This window comes from Triturus cristatus, chromosome 1_1, assembly GCF_964204655.1.
Source record: "Triturus cristatus chromosome 1_1, aTriCri1.1, whole genome shotgun sequence".
Lineage (NCBI taxonomy): Eukaryota > Metazoa > Chordata > Amphibia > Caudata > Salamandridae > Triturus > Triturus cristatus.
Genome location: NC_140579.1, coordinates 963,840,198 through 963,858,786, shown reverse-complemented (window position 1 = coordinate 963,858,786; position 18,589 = coordinate 963,840,198).

Sequence of the window (18,589 nt, the reverse complement as noted above, 5' to 3'; positions counted from 1 at the left end):
TAATTCAAATATGAGTTCCACTATGGCTGCTGTTATTTCGTCTTGCCAGTGAACAAGAACACAGGGGTGTTCGAAACGCGTTTGGCTTCAGAACCTTTGAGTAGAGTGGAAAGCTGTTACTACTGCATCCTGCAATAAACACGGAGTCAAACTCTCCTTGAGTGGCGTCTTCATCGGGGGCAATCTTGTGTTGGTATGTTTAGCAACTAGTCCAGCCGCGGAGACGCCCTACTGCTGGTGAGCCGTTCTGCGGCGCTTGAAATTCAAGACACCGTGAGACAGGAGAGTCCATTCATTGTGGGAATTGGTAACAGCAGTACGAACAGTTTTGCCTTTTTATTCAACCCACGAGGGTAAGAAACATTTCTTTTAATGTCACGAACGCAGCAGTACCCACAAGGGAGACATGAGACCCACCAGGGTGATATTAGTGGAAACTTCAAGTACCAGGAGGCAATAGTGCACATGCCCACATGGGCGGGACTTAGTGATTCAAATATGAGTTCCACTATGGCTGCTGTTATTTCGTCTTGCCAGTGAACAAGAACACAGGCGTTTTCGAAACACGTTTGGCTTCAGAACTTTTGAGTAGAGTGGAAAGCTGTTACTACTGCATCCAGCAATAAACACGGAGTCAAACTCTCCTTGAGTGGCGTCTTCATCGGGGGCAATCTTGTGTTGGTATGTTTAGCAACTAGTCCAGCCACGGAGACGCCCTACTGCTGGTGAGCGGTTCTGCGGCGCTTGAAATTCAAGACACCGTGAGATAGGAGAGTCCATTCATTGTGGGACTTGGTAACAGCAGCAGGAACAGTTTTGCCTTTTTATTCAACCCACGAGGGTAAGAAACATTTCTTTTAATGTCACGAACGCAGCAGTACCCACAAGGGAGACATGAGACCCACCAGGGTGATATTAGTGGAAACTTCAAGTACCAGGAGGCAATAGTGCACACGCCCATTAGGGCGGGACTTAGTGATTCAAATATGAGTTCCACTATGGCTGCTGTTATTTCGTCTTGACAGTGAACAAAAACACAGGGGTGTTCGAAACGCGTTTGGCTCCAGAGCTTTTGAGTAGAGTGGAAAGCTGTTACTACTGCATCCCGCAATAAACACGGAGTCAAACTCTTCTTGAGTGGCGTCTTCATCGGGGGCAATCTTGTGTTGGTATGTTTAGCGGCTAGTCCAGCCGCGGAGACGCCCTACTGCTGGTGAGCGGTTCTGCGGCGCTTGAAATTCAAGACACCGTGAGACAGGAGAGTCCATTCATTGTGGGAATTGGTAACAGCAGTACGAACAGTTTTGCCTTTTTATTCAACCCACGAGGGTAAGAAACATTTCTTTTAATGTCACGAACGCAGCAGTACCCACAAGGGAGACATGAGACCCACCAGGGTGATATTAGTGGAAACTTCAAGTACCAGGAGGCAATAGTGCACATGCCCACATGGGCGGGACTTAGTGATTCAAATATGAGTTCCACTATGGCTGCTGTTATTTCGTCTTGCCAGTGAACAAGAACACAGGCGTTTTCGAAACACGTTTGGCTTCAGAACTTTTGAGTAGAGTGGAAAGCTGTTACTACTGCATCCAGCAATAAACACGGAGTCAAACTCTCCTTGAGTGGCGTCTTCATCGGGGGCAATCTTGTGTTGGTATGTTTAGCAACTAGTCCAGCCACGGAGACGCCCTACTGCTGGTGAGCGGTTCTGCGGCGCTTGAAATTCAAGACACCGTGAGATAGGAGAGTCCATTCATTGTGGGACTTGGTAACAGCAGCAGGAACAGTTTTGCCTTTTTATTCAACCCACGAGGGTAAGAAACATTTCTTTTAATGTCACGAACGCAGCAGTACCCACAAGGGAGACATGAGACCCACCAGGGTGATATTAGTGGAAACTTCAAGTACCAGGAGGCAATAGTGCACACGCCCATTAGGGCGGGACTTAGTGATTCAAATATGAGTTCCACTATGGCTGCTGTTATTTCGTCTTGACAGTGAACAAAAACACAGGGGTGTTCGAAACGCGTTTGGCTCCAGAGCTTTTGAGTAGAGTGGAAAGCTGTTACTACTGCATCCCGCAATAAACACGGAGTCAAACTCTTCTTGAGTGGCGTCTTCATCGGGGGCAATCTTGTGTTGGTATGTTTAGCGGCTAGTCCAGCCGCGGAGACGCCCTACTGCTGGTGAGCGGTTCTGCGGCGCTTGAAATTCAAGACACCGTGAGACAGGAGAGTCCATTCATTGTGGGACTTGGTAACAGCAGTTCGAACAGTTTTGCCTTTTTATTCAACCCACGAGGGTAAGAAACATTTCTTTTAATGTCACGAACGCAGCAGTACCCACAAGGGTGACATGAGACCCACCAGGGTGATATTAGTGGAAACTTCAAGTACCAGGAGGCAATAGTGCACACGCCCATAAGGGCGGGACTTAGTGATTCAAATATGAGTTCCACTATGGCTGCTGTTATTTCGTCTTGCCAGTGAAGAAGAACACAGGCGTGTTCGAAACACGTTTGCTTCAGAACTTTTGAGTAGAGTGGAAAGCTGTTACTACTGCATCCCGCAATAAACACGAAGTCAAACTCTCCTTGAGTGGCGTCTTCATCGGGGGCAATCTTGTGTTGGTATGTTTAGCGGCTAGACCAGCCGCGGAGACGCCCTACTGCTGGTGAGCGGTTCTGCGGCGCTTGAAATTCAAGACACCGTGAGACAGGAGAGTCTATTCATTGTGGGACTTTGTAACAGCAGTACGAACAGTTTTGCCTTTTTATACAACCCACGAGGGTAAGAAACATTTCTTTTAATGTCACGAACGCAGCAGTACCCACAAGGGAGACATGAGACCCACCAAGGAGATATTAGTGGAAACTTCAAGTACCAGGAGGCAATAGTGCACACGCCCACATGGGCGGGACTAAGTAATTCAAATATGAGTTCCACTATGGCTGCTGTTATTTCGTCTTGCCAGTGAACAAGAACACAGGGGTGTTCGAAACGCGTTTGGCTTCAGAACCTTTGAGTAGAGTGGAAAGCTGTTACTACTGCATCCTGCAATAAACACGGAGTCAAACTCTCCTTGAGTGGCGTCTTCATCGGGGGCAATCTTGTGTTGGTATGTTTAGCAACTAGTCCAGCCGCGGAGACGCCCTACTGCTGGTGAGCGGTTCTGCGGCGCTTGAAATTCAAGACACCGTGAGACAGGAGAGTCCATTCATTGTGGGACTTGGTAACAGCAGTACGAACAGTTTTGCCTTTTTATTCAACCCACGAGGGTAAGAAACATTTCTTTTAATGTCACGAACGCAGCAGTACCCACAAGGGAGACATGAGACCCACCAGGGTGATATTAGTGGAAACTTTAAGTACCAGGAGGCAATAGTGCACACTCCCACATGGGCGGGACTTAGTGATTCAAATATGAGTTCCACTATGGCTGCTGTTATTTCGTCTTGCCAGTGAACAAGAACACAGGGGTGTTCGAAACACGTTTGGCTTCAGAACTTTTGAGTAGAGTGGAAAGCTGTTACTACTGCATCCCGCAATAAACACGAAGTCAAACTCTCCTTGAGTGGCGTCTTCATCGGGGGCAATCTTGTGTTGGTATGTTTAGCGGCTAGACCAGCCGCGGAGACGCCCTACTGCTGGTGAGCGGTTCTGCGGCGCTTGAAATTCAAGACACCGTGAGACAGGAGAGTCCATTCATTGTGGGACTTGGTAACAGCAGTACGAACAGTTTTGCCTTTTTATTCAACCCACGAGGGTAAGAAACATTTCTTTTAATGTCACGAACGCAGCAGTACCCACAAGGGAGACATGAGACCCACCAGGGTGATATTAGTGGAAACTTTAAGTACCAGGAGGCAATAGTGCACACTCCCACATGGGCGGGACTTAGTGATTCAAATATGAGTTCCACTATGGCTGCTGTTATTTCGTCTTGCCAGTGAACAAGAACACAGGGGTGTTCGAAACACGTTTGGCTTCAGAACTTTTGAGTAGAGTGGAAAGCTGTTACTACTGCATCTCGCAATAAACACGGAGCCAAACTCTCCTTGAGTGGCGTCTTCATCGGGGGCAATCTTGTGTTGGTATGTTTAGCGGCTAGTCCAGCCGCGGAGACGCCCTACTGCTGGTGAGCGGTTCTGCGGCGCTTGAAATTCAAGACACCGTGAGACAGGAGAGTCCATTCATTGTGGGACTTGGTAACAGCAGTTCGAACAGTTTTGCCTTTTTATTCAACCCACGAGGGTAAGAAACATTTCTTTTAATGTCACGAACGCAGCAGTACCCACAAGGGAGACATGAGACCCACCAGGGTGATATTAGTGGAAACTTTAAGTACCAGGAGGCAATAGTGCACACTCCCACATGGGCGGGACTTAGTGATTCAAATATGAGTTCCACTATGGCTGCTGTTATTTCGTCTTGCCAGTGAACAAGAACACAGGGGTGTTCGAAACACGTTTGGCTTCAGAACTTTTGAGTAGAGTGGAAAGCTGTTACTACTGCATCTCGCAATAAACACGGAGCCAAACTCTCCTTGAGTGGCGTCTTCATCGGGGGCAATCTTGTGTTGGTATGTTTAGCGGCTAGTCCAGCCGCGGAGACGCCCTACTGCTGGTGAGCGGTTCTGCGGCGCTTGAAATTCAAGACACCGTGAGACAGGAGAGTCCATTCATTGTGGGACTTGGTAACAGCAGTTCGAACAGTTTTGCCTTTTTATTCAACCCACGAGGGTAAGAAACATTTCTTTTAATGTCACGAACGCAGCAGTACCCACAAGAGTGACATGAGACCCACCAGGGTGATATTAGTGGAAACTTCAAGTACCAGGAGGCAATAGTGCACACGCCCATAAGGGCGGGACTTAGTGATTCAAATATGAGTTCCACTATGGCTGCTGTTATTTCGTCTTGCCAGTGAAGAAGAACACAGGCGTGTTCGAAACACGTTTGCTTCAGAACTTTTGAGTAGAGTGGAAAGCTGTTACTACTGCATCCCGCAATAAACACGAAGTCAAACTCTCCTTGAGTGGCGTCTTCATCGGGGGCAATCTTGTGTTGGTATGTTTAGCGGCTAGACCAGCCGCGGAGACGCCCTACTGCTGGTGAGCGGTTCTGCGGCGCTTGAAATTCAAGACACCGTGAGACAGGAGAGTCTATTCATTGTGGGACTTTGTAACAGCAGTACGAACAGTTTTGCCTTTTTATACAACCCACGAGGGTAAGAAACATTTCTTTTAATGTCACGAACGCAGCAGTACCCACAAGGGAGACATGAGACCCACCAAGGAGATATTAGTGGAAACTTCAAGTACCAGGAGGCAATAGTGCACACGCCCACATGGGCGGGACTAAGTAATTCAAATATGAGTTCCACTATGGCTGCTGTTATTTCGTCTTGCCAGTGAACAAGAACACAGGGGTGTTCGAAACGCGTTTGGCTTCAGAACTTTTGAGTAGAGTGGAAAGCTGTTACTACTGCATCCTGCAATAAACACGGAGTCAAACTCTCCTTGAGTGGCGTCTTCATCGGGGGCAATCTTGTGTTGGTATGTTTAGCAACTAGTCCAGCCGCGGAGACGCCCTACTGCTGGTGAGCGGTTCTGCGGCGCTTGAAATTCAAGACACCGTGAGACAGGAGAGTCCATTCATTGTGGGAATTGGTAACAGCAGTACGAACAGTTTTGCCTTTTTATTCAACCCACGAGGGTAAGAAACATTTCTTTTAATGTCACGAACGCAGCAGTACCCACAAGGGAGACATGAGACCCACCAGGGTGATATTAGTGGAAACTTCAAGTACCAGGAGGCAATAGTGCACATGCCCACATGGGCGGGACTTAGTGATTCAAATATGAGTTCCACTATGGCTGCTGTTATTTCGTCTTGCCAGTGAACAAGAACACAGGCGTGTTCGAAACACGATTGGCTTCAGAACTTTTGAGTAGAGTGGAAAGCTGTTACTACTGCATCCAGCAATAAACACGGAGTCAAACTCTCCTTGAGTGGCGTCTTCATCGGGGGCAATCTTGTGTTGGTATGTTTAGCAACTATTCCAGCCACGGAGACGCCCTACTGCTGGTGAGCGGTTCTGCGGCGCTTGAAATTCAAGACACCGTGAGATAGGAGAGTCCATTCATTGTGGGACTTGGTAACAGCAGCAGGAACAGTTTTGCCTTTTTATTCAACCCACGAGGGTAAGAAACATTTCTTTTAATGTCACGAACGCAGCAGTACCCACAAGGGAGACATGAGACCCACCAGGGTGATATTAGTGGAAACTTCAAGTACCAGGAGGCAATAGTGCACACGCCCATAAGGGTGGGACTTAGTGATTCAAATATGAGTTCCACTATGGCTGCTGTTATTTCGTCTTGACAGTGAACAAAAACACAGGGGTGTTCAAAACGCGTTTGGCTCCAGAACTTTTGAGTAGAGTGGAAAGCTGTTACTACTGCATCCCGCAATAAACACGGAGTCAAACTCTTCTTGAGTGGCGTCTTCATCGGGGGCAATCTTGTGTTGGTATGTTTAGCGGCTAGTCCAGCCGCGGAGACGCCCTACTGCTGGTGAGCGGTTCTGCGGCGCTTGAAATTCAAGACACGGTGAGACAGGAGAGTCCATTCATTGTGGGACTTGGTAATAGCAGTTCGAACAGTTTTGCCTTTTTATTCAACCCACGAGGGTAAGAAACATTTCTTTTAATGTCACGAACGCAGCAGTACCCACAAGGGTGACATGAGACCCACCAGGGAGATATTAGTGGAAACTTCAAGTACCAGGAGGCAATAGTGCACACGCCCATAAGGGCGGGACTTAGTGATTCAAATATGAGTTCCACTATGGCTGCTGTTATTTCGTCTTGCCAGTGAAGAAGAACACAGGCGTGTTCGAAACACGTTTGCTTCAGAACTTTTGAGTAGAGTGGAAAGCTGTTACTACTGCATCCCGCAATAAACACGAAGTCAAACTCTCCTTGAGTGGCTTCTTCATCGGGGGCAATCTTGTGTTGGTATGTTTAGCGGCTAGACCAGCCGCGGAGACGCCCTACTGCTGGTGAGCGGTTCTGCGGCGCTTGAAATTCAAGACACCGTGAGACAGGAGAGTCTATTCATTGTGGGACTTTGTAACAGCAGTACGAACAGTTTTGCCTTTTTATACAACCCACGAGGGTAAGAAACATTTCTTTTAATGTCACGAACGCAGCAGTACCCACAAGGGAGACATGAGACCCACCAAGGAGATATTAGTGGAAACTTCAAGTACCAGGAGGCAATAGTGCACACGCCCACATGGGCGGGACTAAGTGATTCAAATATGAGTTCCACTATGGCTGCTGTTATTTCGTCTTGCCAGTGAACAAGAACACAGGGGTGTTCGAAACGCGTTTGGCTTCAGAACTTTTGAGTAGAGTGGAAAGCTGTTACTACTGCATCCTGCAATAAACACGGAGTCAAACTCTCCTTGAGTGGCGTCTTCATCGGGGGCAATCTTGTGTTGGTATGTTTAGCGGCTAGTCCAGCCGCGGAGAAGCCCTACTGCTGGTGAGCGGTTCTGCAGCGCTTGAAATTCAAGACACCGTGAGACAGGAGAGTCCATTCATTGTGGGACTTGGTACCAGCAGTACGAACAGTTTTGCCTTTTTATTCAACCCACGAGGGTAAGAAACATTTCTTTTAATGTCACGAACGCAGCAGTACCCACAAGGGAGACATGAGACCCACCAGGGTGATATTAGTGGAAACTTCAAGTACCAGGAGGCAATAGTGCACACGCCCACATGGGCGGGACTTAGTGATTCAAATATGAGTTCCACCATGGCTGCTGTTATTTCGTCTTGCCAGTGAACAAGAACATAGGGGTGTTCGAAACGCGTTTGGCTTCAGAACGTTTGAGTAGAGTGGAAAGCTGTTACTACTGCATCCCGCAATAAACACGGAGTCAAACTCTCCTTGAGTGGCGTCTTCATCGGGGGCAATCTTGTGTTGGTATGTTTAGCGGCTAGTCCAGCCGCGGAGACGCCCTACTGATGGTGAGCGGTTCTGCGGCGCTTGAAATTCAAGACACTGTGAGACAGGAGAGTCTATTCATTGTGGGACTTGGTAACAGCAGTACGAACAGTTTTGCCTTTTTATTTAACCCACGAGGGTAAGAAACATTTCTTTTAATGTCACGAACGCAGCAGTACCCACAAGGGAGACATGAGACCCACCAGGGTGATTTTAGTGGAAACTTCAAGTACCAGGAGGCAATAGCGCACACGCCCACATGGGCGGGACTTAGTGATTCAAATATGAGTTCCACTATGGCTGCTGTTATTTCGTCTTGCCAGTGAACAAGAACACAGGGGTGTTCGAAACGCGTTTGGCTTCAGAACTTTTGAGTAGAGTGGAAAGCTGTTACTACTGCATCCCGCAATAAACACGGAGTCAAAGTCTCCTTGAGTAGCGTCTTCATCGGGGGCAATCTTGTGTTGGTATGTTTAGCGGCTAGTCCATCCGCGGAGACGCCCTACTGCTGGTGAGCAGTTCTGCGGCGCTTGAAATTCAAGACACCGTGAGACAGGAAAGTCCATTCATTTTGGGACTTGGTAACAGCAGTACGAACAGTTTTGCCTTTTTATTCAACCCACGAGGGTAAGAAACATTTCTTTTAATGTCACGAACGCAGCAGTACCCACAAGGGAGACATGAGACCCACCAGGGTGATATTAGTGGAAACTTCAAGTACCGGGAGGCAATAGTGCACACGCTCACATGGGCGGGACTTAGTGATTCAAATATGAGTTCCACTATGGCTGCTGTTATTTCGTCTTGCCAGTGAACAAGAACACAGGGGTGTTCAAAACGCGTTTGGCTTCAGAACTTTTGAGTAGAGTGGAAAGCTGATACTACTGCATCCCGCAATAAACACGGAGTCAAACTCTCCTTGAGTGGCGTCTTCATCGGGGGCAATCTTGTGTTGGTATGTTTAGCGGCTAGTCCAGCCGCGGAGACGCCCTACTGCTGGTGAGCGGTTCTGCGGCGCTTGAAATTCAAGACACTGTGAGATAGGAGAGTCCATTTATTGTGGGACTTGGTAACAGCAGTACTAACAGTTTTGCCTTTTTATTCAACCCACGAGGGTAAGAAACATTGCTTTTAATGTCACGAACGCAGCAGTACCCACAAGGGAGACATGAGACCCACCAGGGTGATATTAGTGGAAACTTCAAGTACCAGGAGGCAATAGTACACACGCCCACATGGGCGGGACTTAGTGTTTCAAATATGAGTTCCACTATGGCTGCTGTTATTTCGTCTTGCCAGTGAACAAGAACACAAGGGTGTTCGAAACGCGTTTGGCTTCAGAACTTTTGAGTAGAGTGGAAAGCTGTTACCACTGCATCCCGCAATAAATACGGAGTCAAACTCTCCTTGACTGGCGTCTTCATCGGGGGCAATCTTGTGTTGGTATGTTTAGCGGCTAGTCCAGCCGCTGAGACGCCCTACTGCTGGTGAGCGGTTCTGCGGCGCTTGAAATTCAAGACACCGTGAGACAGGAGAGTCCATTCATTGTGGGACTTGGTAACAGCAGTACGAACAGTTTTGCCTTTTTATTCAACCCACGAGGGTAAGAAACATTTCTTTTAATGTCATGAACGCAGCAGTACCCACAAGGGAGACATGAGACCCACCAGGGTGATATTAGTGGAAACTTCAAGTACCGGGAGGCAATAGTGCACACGCCCACATGGGTGGGACTTAGTGATTCAAATATGAGTTCCACTATGGCTGCTGTTATTTTGTCTTGCCAGTGAACAAGAACACAGGGGTGTTCGAAACGCGTTTGGCTTCAGAACTTTTGAGTAGAGTGGAAAGCTGTTACTACTGCATCTCGCAATAAACACGGAGTCAAACTCTCCTTGAGTGGCGTCTTCATCGGGGGCAATCTTATGTTGGTATGTTTAGCGGCTAGTCCAGCCGCGGAGACGCCCTACTGCTGGTGAGCGGTTCTGCGGCACTTGAAATTCAAGACACCGTGAGACAGGAGAGTCCATTCATTGTGGGAATTGGTAACAGCAGTACGAACAGTTTTGCCTTTTTATTCAACCCACGAGGGTAAGAAACATTTCTTTTAATGTCACGAACGCAGCAGTACCCACAAGGGAGACATGAGACCCACCAGGGTGATATTAGTGGAAACTTCAAGTACCAGGAGGCAATAGTGCACATGCCCACATGGGCGGGACTTAGTGATTCAAATATGAGTTCCACTATGGCTGCTGTTATTTCGTCTTGCCAGTGAACAAGAACACAGGCGTGTTCGAAACACGTTTGGCTTCAGAACTTTTGAGTAGAGTGGAAAGCTGTTACTACTGCATCCCGCAATAAACACGGAGTCAAACTCTCCTTGAGTGGCGTCTTCATCGGGGGCAATCTTATGTTGGTATGTTTAGCGGCTAGACCAGCCGCGGAGACGCCCTACTGCTGGTGAGCGGTTCTGCGGCGCTTGAAATTCAAGACACCGTGAGACAGGAGAGTCTATTCATTGTGGGACTTTGTAACAGCAGTACGAACAGTTTTGCCTTTTTATTCAACCCACGAGGGTAAGAAACATTTCTTTTAATGTCACGAACGCAGCAGTACCCACAAGGGAGACATGAGACCCACCAAGGTGATATTAGTGGAAACTTCAAGTACCAGGAGGCAATAGTGCACACGCCCACATGGGCGGGACTTAGTAATTCTAATATGAGTTCCACTATGGCTGCTGTTATTTCGTCTTGCCAGTGAACAAGAACACAGGGGTGTTCGAAACGCGTTTGGCTTCAGAACTTTTGAGTAGAGTGGAAAGCTGTTACTACTGCATCTAGCAATAAACACGGAGTCAAACTCTCCTTGAGTGGCGTCTTCATCGGGGGCAATCTTGTGTTGGTATGTTTAGCAACTAGTCCAGCCATGGAGACGCCCTACTGCTGGTGAGCGGTTCTGCGGCGCTTGAAATTCAAGACACCGTGAGATAGGAGAGTCCATTCATTGTGGGACTTGGTAACAGCAGCAGGAACAGTTTTGCCTTTTTATTCAACCCACGAGGGTAAGAAACATTTCTTTTAATGTCACGAACGCAGCAGTACCCACAAGGGAGACATGAGACCCACCAGGGTGATATTAGTGGAAACTTCAAGTACCAGGAGGCAATAGTGCACACGCCCATAAGGGAGGGACTTAGTGATTCAAATATGAGTTAGTTCTACTATGGCTGCTGTTATTTCGTCTTGACAGTGAACAAAAACACAGGGGTGTTCGAAACGCGTTTGGCTCCAGAACTTTTGAGTAGAGTGGAAAGCTGTTACTACTGCATCCCGCAATAAACACGGAGTCAAACTCTTCTTGAGTGGCGTCTTCATCGGGGGCAATCTTGTGTTGGTATGTTTAGCGGCTAGTCCAGCCGCGGAGACGCCCTACTGCTGGTGAGCGGTTCTGCGGCGCTTGAAATTCAAGACACCGTGAGACAGGAGAGTCCATTCATTGTGGGACTTGGTAACAGCAGTACGAACAGTTTTGCCTTTTTATTCAACCCACGAGGGTAAGAAACATTTCTTTTAATGTCACGAACGCAGCAGTACCCACAAGGGAGACATGAGACCCACCAGGGTGATATTAGTGTAAACTTCAAGTACCGGGAGGCAATAGTGCACACGCCCACATGGGCGGGACTTAGTGATTCAAATATGAGTTCCACTATGGCTGCTGTTATTTCGTCTTGCCAGTGAACAAGAACACAGGGGTGTTCGAAACGCGTTTGGCTTCAGAACTTTTGAGTAGAGTGGAAAGCTGTTACTACTGCATCCCGCAATAAACACGGAGTCAAACTCTCCTTGAGTGGCGTCTTCATCGGGGGCAATCTTGTGTTGGTATGTTTAGCGGCTAGACCAGCCGCGGAGACGCCCTACTGCTGGTGAGCGGTTCTGCGGCGCTTGAAATTCAAGACACCGTGAGACAGGAGAGACTATTCATTGTGGGACTTTGTAACAGCAGTACGAACAGTTTTGCCTTTTTATACAACCCACGAGGGTAAGAAACATTTCTTTTAATGTCACGAACGCAGCAGTACCCACAAGGGAGACATGAGACCCACCAAGGAGATATTAGTGGAAACTTCAAGTACCGGGAGGCAATAGTGTACACGCCCACATGGGCGGGACTAAGTAATTCAAATATGAGTTCCACTATGGCTGCTGTTATTTCGTCTTGCCAGTGAACAAGAACACAGGGGTGTTCGAAACGCGTTTGGCTTCAGAACCTTTGAGTAGAGTGGAAAGCTGTTACTACTGCATCCTGCAATAAACACGGAGTCAAACTCTCCTTGAGTGTCGTCTTCATAGGGGGCAATCTTGTGTTGGTATGTTTAGCAACTAGTCCAGCCGCGGAGACGCCCTACTGCTGGTGAGCGGTTCTGCGGCGCTTGAAATTCAAGACACCGTGAGACTGGAGAGTCCATTCATTGTGGGACTTGGTAACAGCAGTTCGAACAGTTTTGCCTTTTTATTCAACCCACGAGGGTAAGAAACATTTCTTTTAATGTCACGAACGCAGCAGTACCCACAAGGGAGACATGAGACCCATCAGGGTGATATTAGTGGAAACTTTAAGTACCAGAAGGCAATAGTGCACACTCCCACATGGGCGGGACTTAGTGATTCAAATATGAGTTCCACTATGGCTGCTGTTATTTCGTCTTGCCAGTGAACAAGAACACAGGGGTGTTCGAAACACGTTTGGCTTCAGAACTTTTGAGTAGAGTGGAAAGCTGTTACTACTGCATCTCGCAATAAACACGGAGCCAAACTCTCCTTGAGTGGCGTCTTCATCGGGGGCAATCTTGTGTTGGTATGTTTGCGGCTAGACCAGCCGCGGAGACGCCCTACTGCTGGTGAGCGGTTCTGCGGCGCTTGAAATTCAAGACACCGTGAGACAGGAGAGTCTATTCATTGTGGGACTTTGTAACAGCAGTACGAACAGTTTTGCCTTTTTATACAACCCACGAGGGTAAGAAACATTTCTTTTAATGTCACGAACGCAGCAGTACCCACAAGGGAGACATGAGACCCACCAAGGAGATATTAGTGGAAACTTCAAGTACCAGGAGGCAATAGTGCACACGCCCACATGGGCGGGACTAAGTAATTCAAATATGAGTTCCACTATGGCTGCTGTTATTTCGTCTTGCCAGTGAACAAGAACACAGGGGTGTTCGAAACGCGTTTGGCTTCAGAACCTTTGAGTAGAGTGGAAAGCTGTTACTACTGCATCCTGCAATAAACACGGAGTCAAACTCTCCTTGAGTGGCGTCTTCATCGGGGGCAATCTTGTGTTGGTATGTTTAGCAACTAGTCCAGCCGCGGAGACGCCCTACTGCTGGTGAGCGGTTCTGCGGCGCTTGAAATTCAAGACACCGTGAGACAGGAGAGTCCACTCATTGTGGGACTTGGTAACAGCAGTACGAACAGTTTTGCCTTTTTATTCAACCCACGAGGGTAAGAAACATTTCTTTTAATGTCACGAACGCAGCAGTACCCACAAGGGAGACATGAGACCCACCAGGGTGATATTAGTGGAAACTTTAAGTACCAGGAGGCAATAGTGCACACTCCCACATGGGCGGGACTTAGTGATTCAAATATGAGTTCCACTATGGCTGCTGTTATTTCGTCTTGCCAGTGAACAAGAACACAGGGGTGTTCGAAACACGTTTGGCTTCAGAACTTTTGAGTAGAGTGGAAAGCTGTTACTACTGCATCTCGCAATAAACACGGAGCCAAACTCTCCTTGAGTGGCGTCTTCATCGGGGGCAATCTTGTGTTGGTATGTTTAGCGGCTAGTCCAGCCGCGGAGACGCCCTACTGCTGGTGAGCGGTTCTGCGGCGCTTGAAATTCAAGACACCGTGAGACAGGAGAGTCCATTCATTGTGGGACTTGGTAACAGCAGTTCGAACAGTTTTGCCTTTTTATTCAACCCACGAGGGTAAGAAACATTTCTTTTAATGTCACGAACGCAGCAGTACCCACAAGGGAGACATATGACCCACCAGGGTGATATTAGTGGAAACTTCAAGTACCAGGAGGCAATAGTGCACACGCCCACATGGGCGGGACTTAGTGATTCAAATATGAGTTCCACCATGGCTGCTGTTATTTCGTCTTGCCAGTGAACAAGAACATAGGGGTGTTCGAAACGAGTTTGGCTTCAGAACGTTTGAGTAGAGTGGAAAGCTGTTAAAACTGCATCCCGCAATAAACACGGAGTCAAACTCTCCTTGAGTGGCGTCTTCATCGGGGGCAATCTTGTGTTGGTATGTTTAGCGGCTAGTCCAGCCGCGGAGACGCCCTACTGCTGGTGAGCGGTTCTGCGGCGCTTGAAATTCAAGACACTGTGAGACAGGAGAGTCCATTTATTGTGGGACTTGGTAACAGCAGTACTAACAGTTTTGCCTTTTTATTCAACCCACGAGGGTAAGAAACATTGCTTTTAATGTCACGAACGCAGCAGTACCCACAAGGGAGACATGAGACCCACCAGGGTGATATTAGTGGAAACTTCAAGTACCGGGAGGCAATAGTGCACACGCCCACATGGGTGGGACTTAGTGATTCAAATATGAGTTCCACTGTGGCTGCTGTTATTTCGTCTTGCCAGTGAACAAGAACACAGGGGTGTTCGAAACGCGTTTGGCTTCAGAACTTTTGAGTAGAGTGGAAAGATGTTACTACTGCATCCCGCAATAAACACGGAGTCAAACTCTCCTTGAGTGGCGTCTTCATCGGGGGCAATCTTATGTTGGTATGTTTAGCGGCTACTCCAGCCGCGGAGACGCCCTACTGCTGGTGAGCGGTTCTGCGGCGCTTGAAATTCAAGACACCGTGAGACAGGAGAGTCCATTCATTGTGGGAATTGGTAACAGCAGTACGAACAGTTTTGCCTTTTTATTCAACCCACGAGGGTAAGAAACATTTCTTTTAATGTCACGAACGCAGCAGTACCCACAAGGGAGACATGAGACCCACCAGGGTGATATTAGTGGAAACTTCAAGTACCAGGAGGCAATAGTGCACATGCCCACATGGGCGGGACTTAGTGATTCAAATATGAGTTCCACTATGGCTGCTGTTATTTCGTCTTGCCAGTGAACAAGAACACAGGCGTGTTCGAAACACGTTTGGCTTCAGAACTTTTGAGTAGAGTGGAAAGCTGTTACTACTGCATCCAGCAATAAACACGGAGTCAAACTCTCCTTGAGTGGCGTCTTCATCGGGGGCAATCTTGTGTTGGTATGTTTAGCAACTAGTCCAGCCACGGAGACGCCCTACTGCTGGTGAGCGGTTCTGCGGCGCTTGAAATTCAAGACACCGTGAGATAGGAGAGTCCATTCATTGTGGGACTTGGTAACAGCAGCAGGAACAGTTTTGCCTTTTTATTCAACCCACGAGGGTAAGAAACATTTCTTTTAATGTCACGAACGCAGCAGTACCCACAAGGGAGACATGAGACCCACCAGGGTGATATTAGTGGAAACTTCAAGTACCAGGAGGCAATAGTGCACACGCCCATAAGGGCGGGACTTAGTGATTCAAATATGAGTTCCACTATGGCTGCTGTTATTTCGTCTTGACAGTGAACAAAAACACAGGGGTGTTCGAAACGCGTTTGGCTCCAGAACTTTTGAGTAGAGTGGAAAGCTGTTACTACTGCATCCCGCAATAAACACGGAGTCAAACTCTTCTTGAGTGGCGTCTTCATCGGGGGCAATCTTGTGTTGGTATGTTTAGCGGCTAGTCCAGCCGCGGAGACGCCCTACTGCTGGTGAGCGGTTCTGCGGCGCTTGAAATTCAAGACACCGTGAGACAGGAGAGTCCATTCATTGTGCGACTTGGTAACAGCAGTTCGAACAGTTTTGCCTTTTTATTCAACCCACGAGGGTAAGAAACATTTCTTTTAATGTCACGAACGCAGCAGTACCCACAAGGGAGACATGAGACCCACCAGGGTGATATTAGTGGAAACTTCAAGTACCAGGAGGCAATAGTGCACACGCCCACATGGGCGGGACTTAGTGATTCAAATATGAGTTCCACTATGGCTGCTGTTATTTCGTCTTGCCAGTGAAGAAGAACATAGGCGTGTTCGAAACACGTTTGCTTCAGAACTTTTGAGTAGAGTGGAAAGCTGTTACTACTGCATCCCGCAATAAACACGAAGTCAAACTCTCCTTGAGTGGCGTCTTCATCGGGGGCAATCTTGTGTTGGTATGTTTAGCGGCTAGACCAGCCGCGGAGACGCCCTACTGCTGGTGAGCGGTTCTGCGGCGCTTGAAATTCAAGACACCGTGAGACAGGAGAGTCTATTCATTGTGGGACTTTGTAACAGCAGTACGAACAGTTTTGCCTTTTTATACAACCCACGAGGGTAAGAAACATTTCTTTTAATGTCACGAACGCAGCAGTACCCACAAGGGAGACATGAGACCCACCAAGGAGATATTAGTTGAAACTTCAAGTACCAGGAGGCAATAGTGCACACGCCCACATGGGCGGGACTAAGTAATTCAAATATGAGTTCCACTATGGCTGCTGTTATTTCGTCTTGCCAGTGAACAAGAACACAGGAGTGTTCGAAACGCGTTTGGCTTCAGAACCTTTGAGTAGAGTGGAAAGCTGTTACTACTGCATCCTGCAATAAACACGGAGTCAAACTCTCCTTGAGTGGCGTCTTCATCGGGGGCAATCTTGTGTTGGTATGTTTAGCAACTAGTCCAGCCGCGGAGACGCCCTACTGCTGGTGAGCGGTTCTGCGGCGCTTGAAATTCAAGACACCGTGAGACAGGAGAGTCCATTCATTGTGGGACTTGGTAACAGCAGTACGAACAGTTTTGCCTTTTTATTCAACCCACGAGGGTAAGAAACATTTCTTTTAATGTCACGAACGCAGCAGTACCCACAAGGGAGACATGAGACCCACCAGGGTGATTTTAGTGGAAACTTCAAGTACCAGGAGGCAATAGTGCACACGCCCACATGGGCGGGACTAAGTGATTCAAATATGAGTTCCACTATGGCTGCTGTTATTTCATCTTGCCAGTGAACAAGAACACAGGGGTGTTCGAAACGCGTTTGGCTTCAGAACTTTTGAGTAGAGTGGAAAGCTGTTACTACTGCATCCCGCAATAAACACGGAGTCAAACTCTCCTTGAGTGGCGTCTTCATCGGGGGCAATCTTGTGTTGGTATGTTTAGCGGCTAGTCCAGCCGCGGAGACGCCCTACTGCTGGTGAGCGGTTCTGCGGCGCTTGAAATTCAAGACACCGTGAGACAGGAGAGTCCATTCATTGTGGGACTTGGTAACAGCAGTACGAACAGTTTTGCCTTTTTATTTAACCCACGAGGGTAAGAAACATTTCTTTTAATGTCACGAACGCAGCAGTACCCACAAGGGAGACATGAGACCCACCAGGGTGATTTTAGTGGAAACTTGAAGTACCAGGAGGCAATAGCGCACACGCCCACATGGGCGGGACTTAGTGATTCAAATATGAGTTCCACTATGGCTGCTGTTATTTCGTCTTGCCAGTGAACAAGAACACAGGGGTGTTCGAAACGCGTTTGGCTTCAGAACTTTTGAGTAGAGTGGAAAGCTGTTACTACTGCATCCCGCAATAAACACGGAGTCAAAGTCTCCTTGAGTGGCGTCTTCATCGGGGGCAATCTTGTGTTGGTATGTTTAGCGGCTAGTCCATCCACGGAGACGCCCTACTGCTGGTGAGCAGTTCTGCGGCGCTTGAAATTCAAGACACCGTGAGACAGGAAAGTCCATTCATTTTGGGACTTGGTAACAGCAGTACGAACAGTTTTGCCTTTTTATTCAACCCACGAGGGTAAGAAACATTTCTTTTAATGTCACGAACGCAGCAGTACCCACAAGGGAGACATGAGACCCACCAGGGTGATATTAGTGGAAACTTCAAGTACCGGGAGGCAATAGTGCACACGCTCACATGGGCGGGACTTAGTGATTCAAATATGAGTTCCACTATGGCTGCTGTTATTTCGTCTTGCCAGTGAACAAGAAAGCAGGGGTGTTCAAAACGCGTTTGGCTTCAGAACTTTTGAGTAGAGTGGAAAGCTGATACTACTGCATCCCGCAATAAACACGGAGTCAAACTCTCCTTGAGTGGCGTCTTCATCGGGGGCAATCTTGTGTTGGTATGTTTAGCGGCTAGTCCAGCCGCGGAGACGCCCTACTGCTGGTGAGCGGTTCTGCGGCGCTTGAAATTCAAGACACTGTGAGACAGGAGAGTCCATTTATTGTGGGACTTGGTAACAGCAGTACTAACAGTTTTGCCTTTTTATTCAACCCACGAGGGTAAGAAACATTGCTTTTAATGTCATGAACGCAGCAGTACCCACAAGGGAGACATGAGACCCACCAGGGTGATATTAGTGGAAACTTCAAGTACCAGTCGGCAATAGTACACACGCCCACATGGGCGGGACTTAGTGATTCAAATATGAGTTCCACTATGGCTGCTGTTATTTCGTCTTGC